Source organism: Eubalaena glacialis, chromosome 16, assembly GCF_028564815.1.
Source record: "Eubalaena glacialis isolate mEubGla1 chromosome 16, mEubGla1.1.hap2.+ XY, whole genome shotgun sequence".
In the NCBI taxonomy this organism is placed as follows: Eukaryota; Metazoa; Chordata; class Mammalia; order Artiodactyla; family Balaenidae; genus Eubalaena; species Eubalaena glacialis.
In genome coordinates, this window is record NC_083731.1 from 75,721,429 (window position 1) to 75,730,747 (window position 9,319).

The following is a 9,319-nucleotide window of genomic DNA, read 5'->3' on the forward strand; positions in this document are numbered from 1 at the left end:
CCTTTGTGTTCCCTTTCGTGATTCATTTTTAGGTACATTTCAGCCAATAGTTAGATATCATGGAGCAAACAACAATGTCAGTAGATTCATAACTTCCATTTCCACCTGGACTGATAGAGTACAGCATGTTAGGTTTTACACAAGCTATCACAGCATTTCTTATTCTAAGGAATGCATTTACTTTTAAATAATAAGCAGCTGATTATTAGGTGGATGGCGCTCAAGTCACAGGAAAGAATTAACCTAGTTCTACAAAACTACCAGCATTAAAAGTATCCTGATTGAAATTAGGCTGGGGCAGAATTTCTATATTCCAATGACTACTATACTCCAGATAACGGACCAAAGATAGTGGCCCGGCTCTTTACTGACTGGGCACTGCCAATCTAAAATCAGACAATCTTCAGTTCAGAGTTTGTGCTTTGTTTTCTTTTCCTCCTGTTCTAATCAAAGCAGACGTAGAAACAGATAATCAGCTTCTAATTACTGAAAATCATTGTGTCCCGGCCTCTTTGGTTGTTAGAGGAAAAATATATAAATGGCATAAAATCTTTTTTTCTTTGTCAGAAGCCTCACGAGCAATCTCCACTGCTCAAGGCTCTCACTGTTAGGGGAATCCAGATCACACGAAGCTCTCTCCCCTCAAACAGCCAGGGAAGTCCATTTGGAAAGTGCTCATTGCTGCTTCAACCCCAGCCCAAGCCTCTTCCCAAGAAACAAGTGTACATAAATATCCCAAACGAGCTGCACTCTCGGAAGGCCACCCTCCTTCCTCTGGTTGCCTTGGAGACAGATTTGCTATTTCTCCCTTCCTGTAGCTAGGATGGAAGAAGAGTGGAGAGGTAAGAAGAGCAGAGAGGGGAGAGAATTGGCTTTGATCCCTGCTCTGCCACTGGGGAACGAGCCTCAACCTCTCAGACCCTCCTGATTCTCACTGAACAACAGCAATACCGATGTCTGCCTTGTGGGGTTTAGGTGACGGTGAGACGTGAAATATACAAAGTGCCTGGCCCCAAACTGGTGATTCAAAATGGCAAGTGTATAGAAGGAATTCAGTCCCTGGGAAATTGACAGGAGCATAGGTCTTTACTAGCTGGTCGCTGGTCTGAGACTAGGACCTCTGGCTAGAGTATTTGGATGTTTTGGAAAACCCTTCAGTTCCTCAGCAGGGGCAAGAGAGCCCAGGGTAATTGGAAGAGGGATGTTTTTCTCTTTTCTAAAGAGACTATAAGTGGGGTCAGGTACTTGTTTACTGGAACCATCCATAAGAGGTCAAGAACTGAGTTCTCAGGCCAGGAAGGGGAGTCTGAGAAGGGTCTCAGAGCCAGGAAGTAGATGGTAACTTATGTGACACCACAGTGCCAGGGATTAACTTTAGGAAAGTCTATTTCAGGTGTTTATTGAGAACTTCTCTGAGATTCAAAGACCAAGTCAGTTCAACTAATATTCAGGGGCTGGTGTCCCTGCAAAGAACACAAAGTAAGACCCAGCTCTTGCCCTCAAACAATGAAGAGCTGAGGAAATAAAGACGATAAGCTCCTTGAGGGCAGGAAACACGTCTGTAAGAAAAGAAAGGGCCAGTGAAGTTACATTTACTCAAGTCAGGGCTTAAATCAGGACTCTCCTGCAGAGACAAAACCTGGGCCAATGCACTTCCTCAACTCCCTGCTCCAGGGTCCAGTCACCGCTCTCTGTGATGACCGTGTGACAGGACTGACAGCAGGGCAGGGTCTTACTGGAGAGACCTGGGGGAAGGCTGAGGCTCACCGCACACTCTACCTCCACCTGGATGCCTCCGGGACAAGCACACCTGGCTGATCTTGCTCGACATCAAGACGGTGCACAAAGAAGTGCCTGGAAATCTTGCAGTGTGACCTGAGCGGGGCGAGTGCCTTTCAGCATCTGTGGGAAATAAGCCAGAAAGACTGTTGGCTCTGTGACCTGCTGAGTGAGACTCCGGAGGGCAGGATGGGCCCGGAGTCACGGGGAATCGGGGTGGCTCTCATCCCTCAGTCTTGAGTGGAATGACCCAAGCGGTGGCACTGTGTCCTCTTGCTGGCCTGTGCAGGCGGTGGAGCAGGGCAGAGCCACAGCTGGGCCCTCCCCATCTGAGCGGCAGACAGACAGACAGACATGAGGCCCAGTCACACAGGAGCAGCTGATGCCTGAGCCCAGAGAGGTTTTTTTAGTGAAAGTGAACATTAAAAAGACGACTACGATTATCACGTGAGGTCTTGTAGAAACGAGAGGAGAAGACGATGAGGCAGTGGTGAAAATGCCTGGTGAAAAAGCTCCTCGTGAAAAAGCCTCCCAGCAATAAAGATGCAGGAACTACTCGCTTCAGCTGTTACCAAACTTTTCAGTCATTAAAACTTGGAGAAATTAAAGCCCGTGATCTGAAGCCTTTTTCATTATGAATGAGCCTTTCACAATTTAATTCTTGAACTGTTCTTAAAGCAAATTTGACAGTGAACTTTGTTCGGTATCCTGGCTATTGGCTACAGCCACCTCCGCAGACACAAATGGATTTCTTTTTGTTTTTCTATAATCGAGTGGATTATATTAATAACATAGAAAGGAAAAATGAATGAACACGTACTAGGGAGCATGACACAGTAAGACATAGTGAGGAGGTGGGGAAAGCACTGGATCCAGCGACAGAAGACTTGGGCCTCAGTCAAGCTTCCGCAATTTACACGACACAAGTCACTTAATTGCCTCTAACGCTCAGTTCCTTTATCTGTAAGACATGGGAATAGAAATAACATTTAACTACGAGGACCTCAGTGGGGAGACAATGATAGGCCTTACAGAAATGTGCTTTGTAAAAGCCCGGTCCTAACGTTACTGCTTGTAGCATCATCATTGGCTGTCTCTGAGGGCAGCTCCAATGAGAGACAGTCTTGGTGTAGCTCGCGCTCCCTATGGGGCTCTGAGGGCACAGGTGTTCCACTGACAGCCCAGAGAGAAAACCCAACTGATATGTATGAGATACCAGCAGTAGTGCTGGGTGTTAATTAGGTAAATCACCAAATTACCACCTCTGATACAAACCAGAAAATGTTTATACCTTCTGATATCTTACTGACACATTCTCTCATTTTCTTTGCAGGACAGATTTATATTGTGAATGGTACTAAGTAGCTAATATCCTGAACAACAGCACAGGGGATTTTGGTTTGCTCCACTTGGCGCTGGGCTGCTGGGGGATGCTGCATTTTCATAAGGCAAGGAGTTTGCCAAGGTGAACACTAGATATTAGGTACTGTACTCAAGTATTTCCCCACACTTTACAGATGAAAAAACTGAGGCTTAGAGAGAACAACTAATTTTTGCAAGGTCCCAGAGCCAACATCTGGAATTCATATCCAAATAATGCTCTTAACCGTTGTGTCACATTGGACATGGAACACTTAGGAATCTGAAAAAGCGCAAAAGATACTGCCCGGCTGGAAGGGCTACGAGGTGGTTGAACCACTTTAGAAAACAATTTGGCACTCTTTTATAATCTTGACCATTTTCATGCTCTACAACCCAGAAATTCCACTCCAAGATAGAGGAATTCTCGTGCATGTGCACTGGTATACGTGCACAGGAATGTACGGAAGCATTGTTCATAATGAAAACCAAAACAACAAAACAAAAAATATCAAGAAAAGCCAAAAGTTCCTTTGACAGGAGGATGGGATGGACAAATAACTTGGGATATTATACAGCAGTGAATATAAATGAACTGCAAATCAACACAGCTGCAAAGATGAATCTTTAACATTACACTATGTGGAGAAGAGTAAGTTACAGAAGGCTACCTATAGAAGGACACCGTTTCAATTAAACTCAAAGCAAGCAAAACTAACAAATAACGAATGCAGATACATACATATGTGATAAAAGTTTGAAAAAAACCAAGTGAAAGGTAGGGACAAAATTCAAGCAAATGGCTCCCTCTAAGCACAGGCAAGGGTGGACTAAATGGCCACAGGTAGATGCAAAAGTATTGGAAATATTCTAGTTATTAAGCGGGGTGGTTAAGTCCATGGGTGACCGCTTTGTTATGCATTGTGCTACCACATAAATTAGATATATTACTCTGCATGAAGCAGATATAATTAAAACCTTCTTTTTTAAAGTTACCACTGGGACTTTCCTGCAAAGGTAGGATGGGCATACAGCAGCCCCCGCCTTCCACCCTCACTCCTAGGTACCTAAAGCCTAGATGACTATAGAAAAAAAACCCCAGACCAAGGTGCATGGCTCCCATTACCCAAGTCTGTTTTTCTGGCCCCTCCAAGCCTGAAGGCTACCTGGGGCTCTGGGGCCTGGATAAACAACCCAGCCAGCACAGCAGAGCAGATGGGAAGGATCTAGGCCACCCACACAGCAGTCAAGAGCTCCACTGGGTGGGCCAGAAACTGCAGTTGTCCCTGCCCTGTGGCAGCACTGAGCCACCTGTGGAGAGTGGCGGGGCGGGGGGCGGCGGGAGTGTCCGCGTTCCAGCATTCAGAGGCCCAGCCACCCAGCTGCCCCCAGGGGCCAGCAAGCGAGTGCCAGCGGGACCTCAACACCAGGCTCTCCAGCTGAGGCAACTGAAGTGAGGGGATAATTGCACATAATAGAGTTAAAATATAATTGCCTCATTAAAATGGGTTACTAAATCTCACTGTGCCTGGGTGTGAGAGAGAGAGACGGAGACGCGTGTGTTAAACTGCAAGAAAAACAAAATTGCATAAATGAACGTGAGTGGGAGTGATCTGAGAGCGTCTGACAGTGCCACGAGGCCGGAGGGGACCCTGGTGACCATGGGGTCCTCGGAAGGACTGGTGAAGCCCACAGCTGGCAGCTGCTTCGGGCAGTGATGACTCAGAGCGGGACCAACTAATGGGAACTGGGTCTCACCTCCTGCTGGGGCAGGGGTCTCCACTTTGGAAGATAAAGCTCTAGTCTTGTAGAGGAGAGATCCCTGTCCCTCCACCGTCTCCAGAGTTCCTCCTGGTGTGGCTACCCAAGCAAGCTGGACAACTGGCACTTCTCCTGCTTTCCTGGCAGAATTCAGAGCAGGAACGGGAGCCGTCTGCCTGTGTGAGAGGGAAATCTAAGAATCAGAGAACGACTACAGGGGGAAACACCCCCAGGTAGCAGCACGGTCCTTGCCAACCTGTAAGGAAGCCCCTACAAGTGACATCTTCCCCTCCTGCCCTGGAAGTGTGCACACGACTCTGGTGAGATCAGTAAACGATCCCCCCATGAACACACAGAGAAATAACACTCTTCTTCCGTCCCAGGTGGGCACTGACCACAGTGCTTCCTGCTGCTGCCCCCTCCAAATCCACCCCCCAAATCACCAATGCCCCATTGAAGAGCTCCTCTAGGGAGAAGACCCCAGCTCCTCGGCACTTTTAGAACATTTTAAAGAAAAAAACAGGTATTTGTGAAAATAACTCCAAGTTCTTATTACCCCAAGAGCCGCAAGTGGTCATGCTTCACTTTGTTCTTAAGTTTCTAACATGCATTCAATCTGACAATGAGCACAACGTAGTCCAAAGGAGCAAGTTTAAGTTTCTTCTCAGAACACTCACACATTAAAATGTCGAGACTAATGACTTATTTTCTTTTGAGTATTAGAAAGCAGATAAACATTAACAATCTGGTGTCAGTGTCACTAACAAGGCCCAAAACCCACTTCAGAATCCTGCAGTCCAGGGGTGTTTGGTGTAGGCGCAGCTTAGGTGAGGGACTGGAGATGCACACAGAGGGGAAGGGGGGTTGCACACCCCAGCCCTAACCGTGCAGAGAACACTGGGGGTGCCCCATCGCCCTCACCAGCCTGCGTGATGACTCACCTCTGCTGGTAAGCCCTTGAATTCAAATGCAGATCTGCACTTATATGGACAGATTTGTCTCTATGCATGATTAAACACTCTCTTGATTCCTCAGATAAGTTCAGAAGTGCAAAAGAGGAGGAGGAGAAGCTTTTTAATTACAAGCCAGTCAGCCTGGCAAATAGAACTCTCCACCTGTCCAAGTCCTGGACTTCCGAACCTCGCCAAGATCCCCATCTGCTTCTTCTATGGGGCCTGGGGTGGCGGGTGCTGAAGAAAGAATCAGACAGTCCTGGACCAAATGCTTAGCTCCAACAAACAAAGAGCCTCAGTTCTGGATAAAAGTCAAATTGTTAAGAAATTGCACCGCTCTGGTTTTTTTTTTGGGGGGGGGTGGTGATGGTTGTGGGACAGGGCAGGATGGGGAAGTGACAGAACCAGACTTCAGCTCATCTTGATACAATTTTGGAGTTACAAATGCTACTCTCGTTCCCTGTCTCCCCAGGTTTTGTTGGGTGCAGGCCAGGGATTGCCTGGATGTCCATAATTTCCCGTGTGCCTCTCCCTCTCCCACCCCCAAGCTCAGTTTCCTTGAGTGCCAGGATACTCCAGAGCCTCAGAATGGAGCCCTTGAAATGTTATGAAACAGGAATTGGCAATCCTTTCCTTTCAAGCTGCCAAGCTGGAGAAGGGGCTTGGGGGGTATGGAGGCACAGGAAAGGTGAATGCAATGTGTCAGCTGGTGTCATAACTCAACTTGTAAGGTGCCTCCAACTGTGCGCCCGCCACATGGAGGGCAGATGGGCAAGAAGAGGGGGGACAGAGGCAGCGATGGGGAGAGCGTGTAGAAGCCAGCAGCAGCCGGGTGACAGCTGTTGAGTCTCAGCCAGGCTGGCACGGCGATCAGGAAGCCTGGAGTGCCCCCCTCTGGTAAGTGAGCCAGGGGTTGGTTGCTAAATCCAGTAACAGAACCCTCCCTACAGGCACTTGGCATTTGAGCCTTAATGGTTTTGGCACTTGGCCTAATTGCTCAGAATATGTGCTCAGTTAGAGAACGATTCCTTCCTCACACTCAGCAAGCATCTGCACACAGCACAGAAGCTGTGATATTTCTATTCCAATAAGTCCTTTGCCGACCACCAAAATTCCATGGAAAACTCTCAGAAGCTACTGGATATAAACCAAACTGAATTTTACATTACGTGTATGCTTCAGGTTACGGAGGATTTTATAAATAGCAGAATGTCCACCAAACAAGAAAACTGCCTCCTTATTTTGTTCAGGAAACCATCTACAATGAATATTGCAATGTTCAGTGATAAAAAGGATTCACATTTTATTATCTCAAAAAACTGGGAGCTGGAAACCAGTGTGATATACTTGCTTATACTTGTTAACGTTTTTATTTACCGTAACTCACTTTGAGATGAGGTCATTTTGGTCAATTAAATCAGATTGTCTCTAGTATATAAGATATCAAGATCTCTTAGAGATTAAAGTCATAGGCTAGTATTCAAAAACCAGTAAGAGCCAACAGAATCCACGTCACCCAACCCAGGGTTTGAGAGAGAAGGATCGAAGTGAACAATACGAATGTGAGGATTTAGCTGAATTTATCATGGGATCATAGTGACTGGTGCTGCCACTAGTTCATACATCAGCTTAATTGGTAAGTCTATAGTTTACGTTTATAACTGTGGAGTAGGACACAGCCAGCGGATGCCAAAGGGGCATGGCAGAAGGAAATCGACATCATCATCAATAATTCTTTTTAAGAAATAAATTTTATTGCCTCATTCCCTTGCTAAAAACTTTAATAGCAAAAATGCAAATAACGTACTTCTAAGTAACTAATGGTTCAAAGAAAAAATTATAATGAATAAAATTTAAATATTGAGAAATAGCTTCAAAGCATATAAAGCATAAACTGACAAAACTAAAAAGAAATATAAGCCAATCCACAATCACAGTTAAAATTTTTTTTTTAAAATATCTCTCAGTAGCTGATACAACATACAGATCAAAAATCATGACTATAGATGATCTGCACAAGATTAACAATGTTTATCCTCTTAACACATGTGGAACGCTGCACCCAATAACTACAGAACACATCATTTTCAAGTGTAAGGGAGATATTGTTCACTTAAATAGGTCATATGCTGGACCCTAAAGCAAGTATGAACAAATATAAAAGGACTGATATACAATATATATTTCCTGGCCACAGTAGAATTAAGCTCAAAATCAATAATAAAAAGATAACTAGGAAATCTTCATATATTTGGAAATACATTTCTAAATAATTCATGAGTCAAAAAAGAAATCACAATGGAAATGAGAGAATACTTTGAAGTGAAAGATAATAAAAATATGACATAAAAGTTATGGGTATAGCTAAGTCTGTGTTAGAAGGAAATATAGATGAACATATTTAAGTGAATCTATTACAAAAGAAGAAAATTTGAAAACTGATGATATAACTTCCACTTCAAGAAGGTAGAAAAAGGGAATTCCCTGGTGGTCCAGTGGTTAGGACTCCATGCTTCCACTGTAGGGGGCACGGGAACTAAGTCAGGGAACTAAGATCCTGCAAACTGAGCAGCATGGCCAAAAAAAAAGAAGGTAGAAAAAGAAGAGCAAATAAAATACCAATAATGTAGTAGGAAGGAAATAATACAGATAAGGAAAAAAATCAACAAAATAGAAAACAAACATAATCAATCACATCAAAAACAGATTCTCTGACAAGACTAGCAAAGTCCGTAACTCTTAGCAAGACTAAAAAAGAAACAAAAAAAGAAATAAAGAAAACAAAAATTACTATTACCAGGTCCACAGACATTAAAAAAGATAAGAGGATGACAATATATTTAGATGAAATGGACATATACCTTGAAAAACAGAATTCATCAAAACTAACACAAGAATAGACCATATGCATAGTCCTATATCTATTTTTAAAACTAATTCTGTAATTTAAACCCTTCCCACAAAGACATCACCAGGTAAGCTAGTTTCACCTGGAATTCTTCTAAACATTTAAGGAAGAAGTAATAACAATTTTACATAAACTATTCCAGACAAGAGAAAAAGGGAAAACACGTCCCACTTAGTTTTATGAGGTTAGTATAACTTTGTTACCAAAACCTGACAAGGACATTGAAAAAAAAGGAAAATTACAGAGCAATCTCTCTCATGAACATGATGCAAAAATTCTAAATAGAATATTAATAAAAGAAATCAAGAGATATATAAAAAGAGATTGTACATTATGCCCATTGGATTTAGTCCAGGAAGGCAAGGTTATTTTGACATTTGAAATTCTCCACATTAAGCAAATAATGGGGAGGGGTACTGTATGGTTATCTAAATAGATAGAGAAAAAAATTTTTTGATAATATTCAATACTCATTCATAATTTAAAGTAATTAGAACAGAATTAAACTTTATTAATTTGATAAAGCTTATCTACAAAATATCTACTAGTGAAAGCTTTC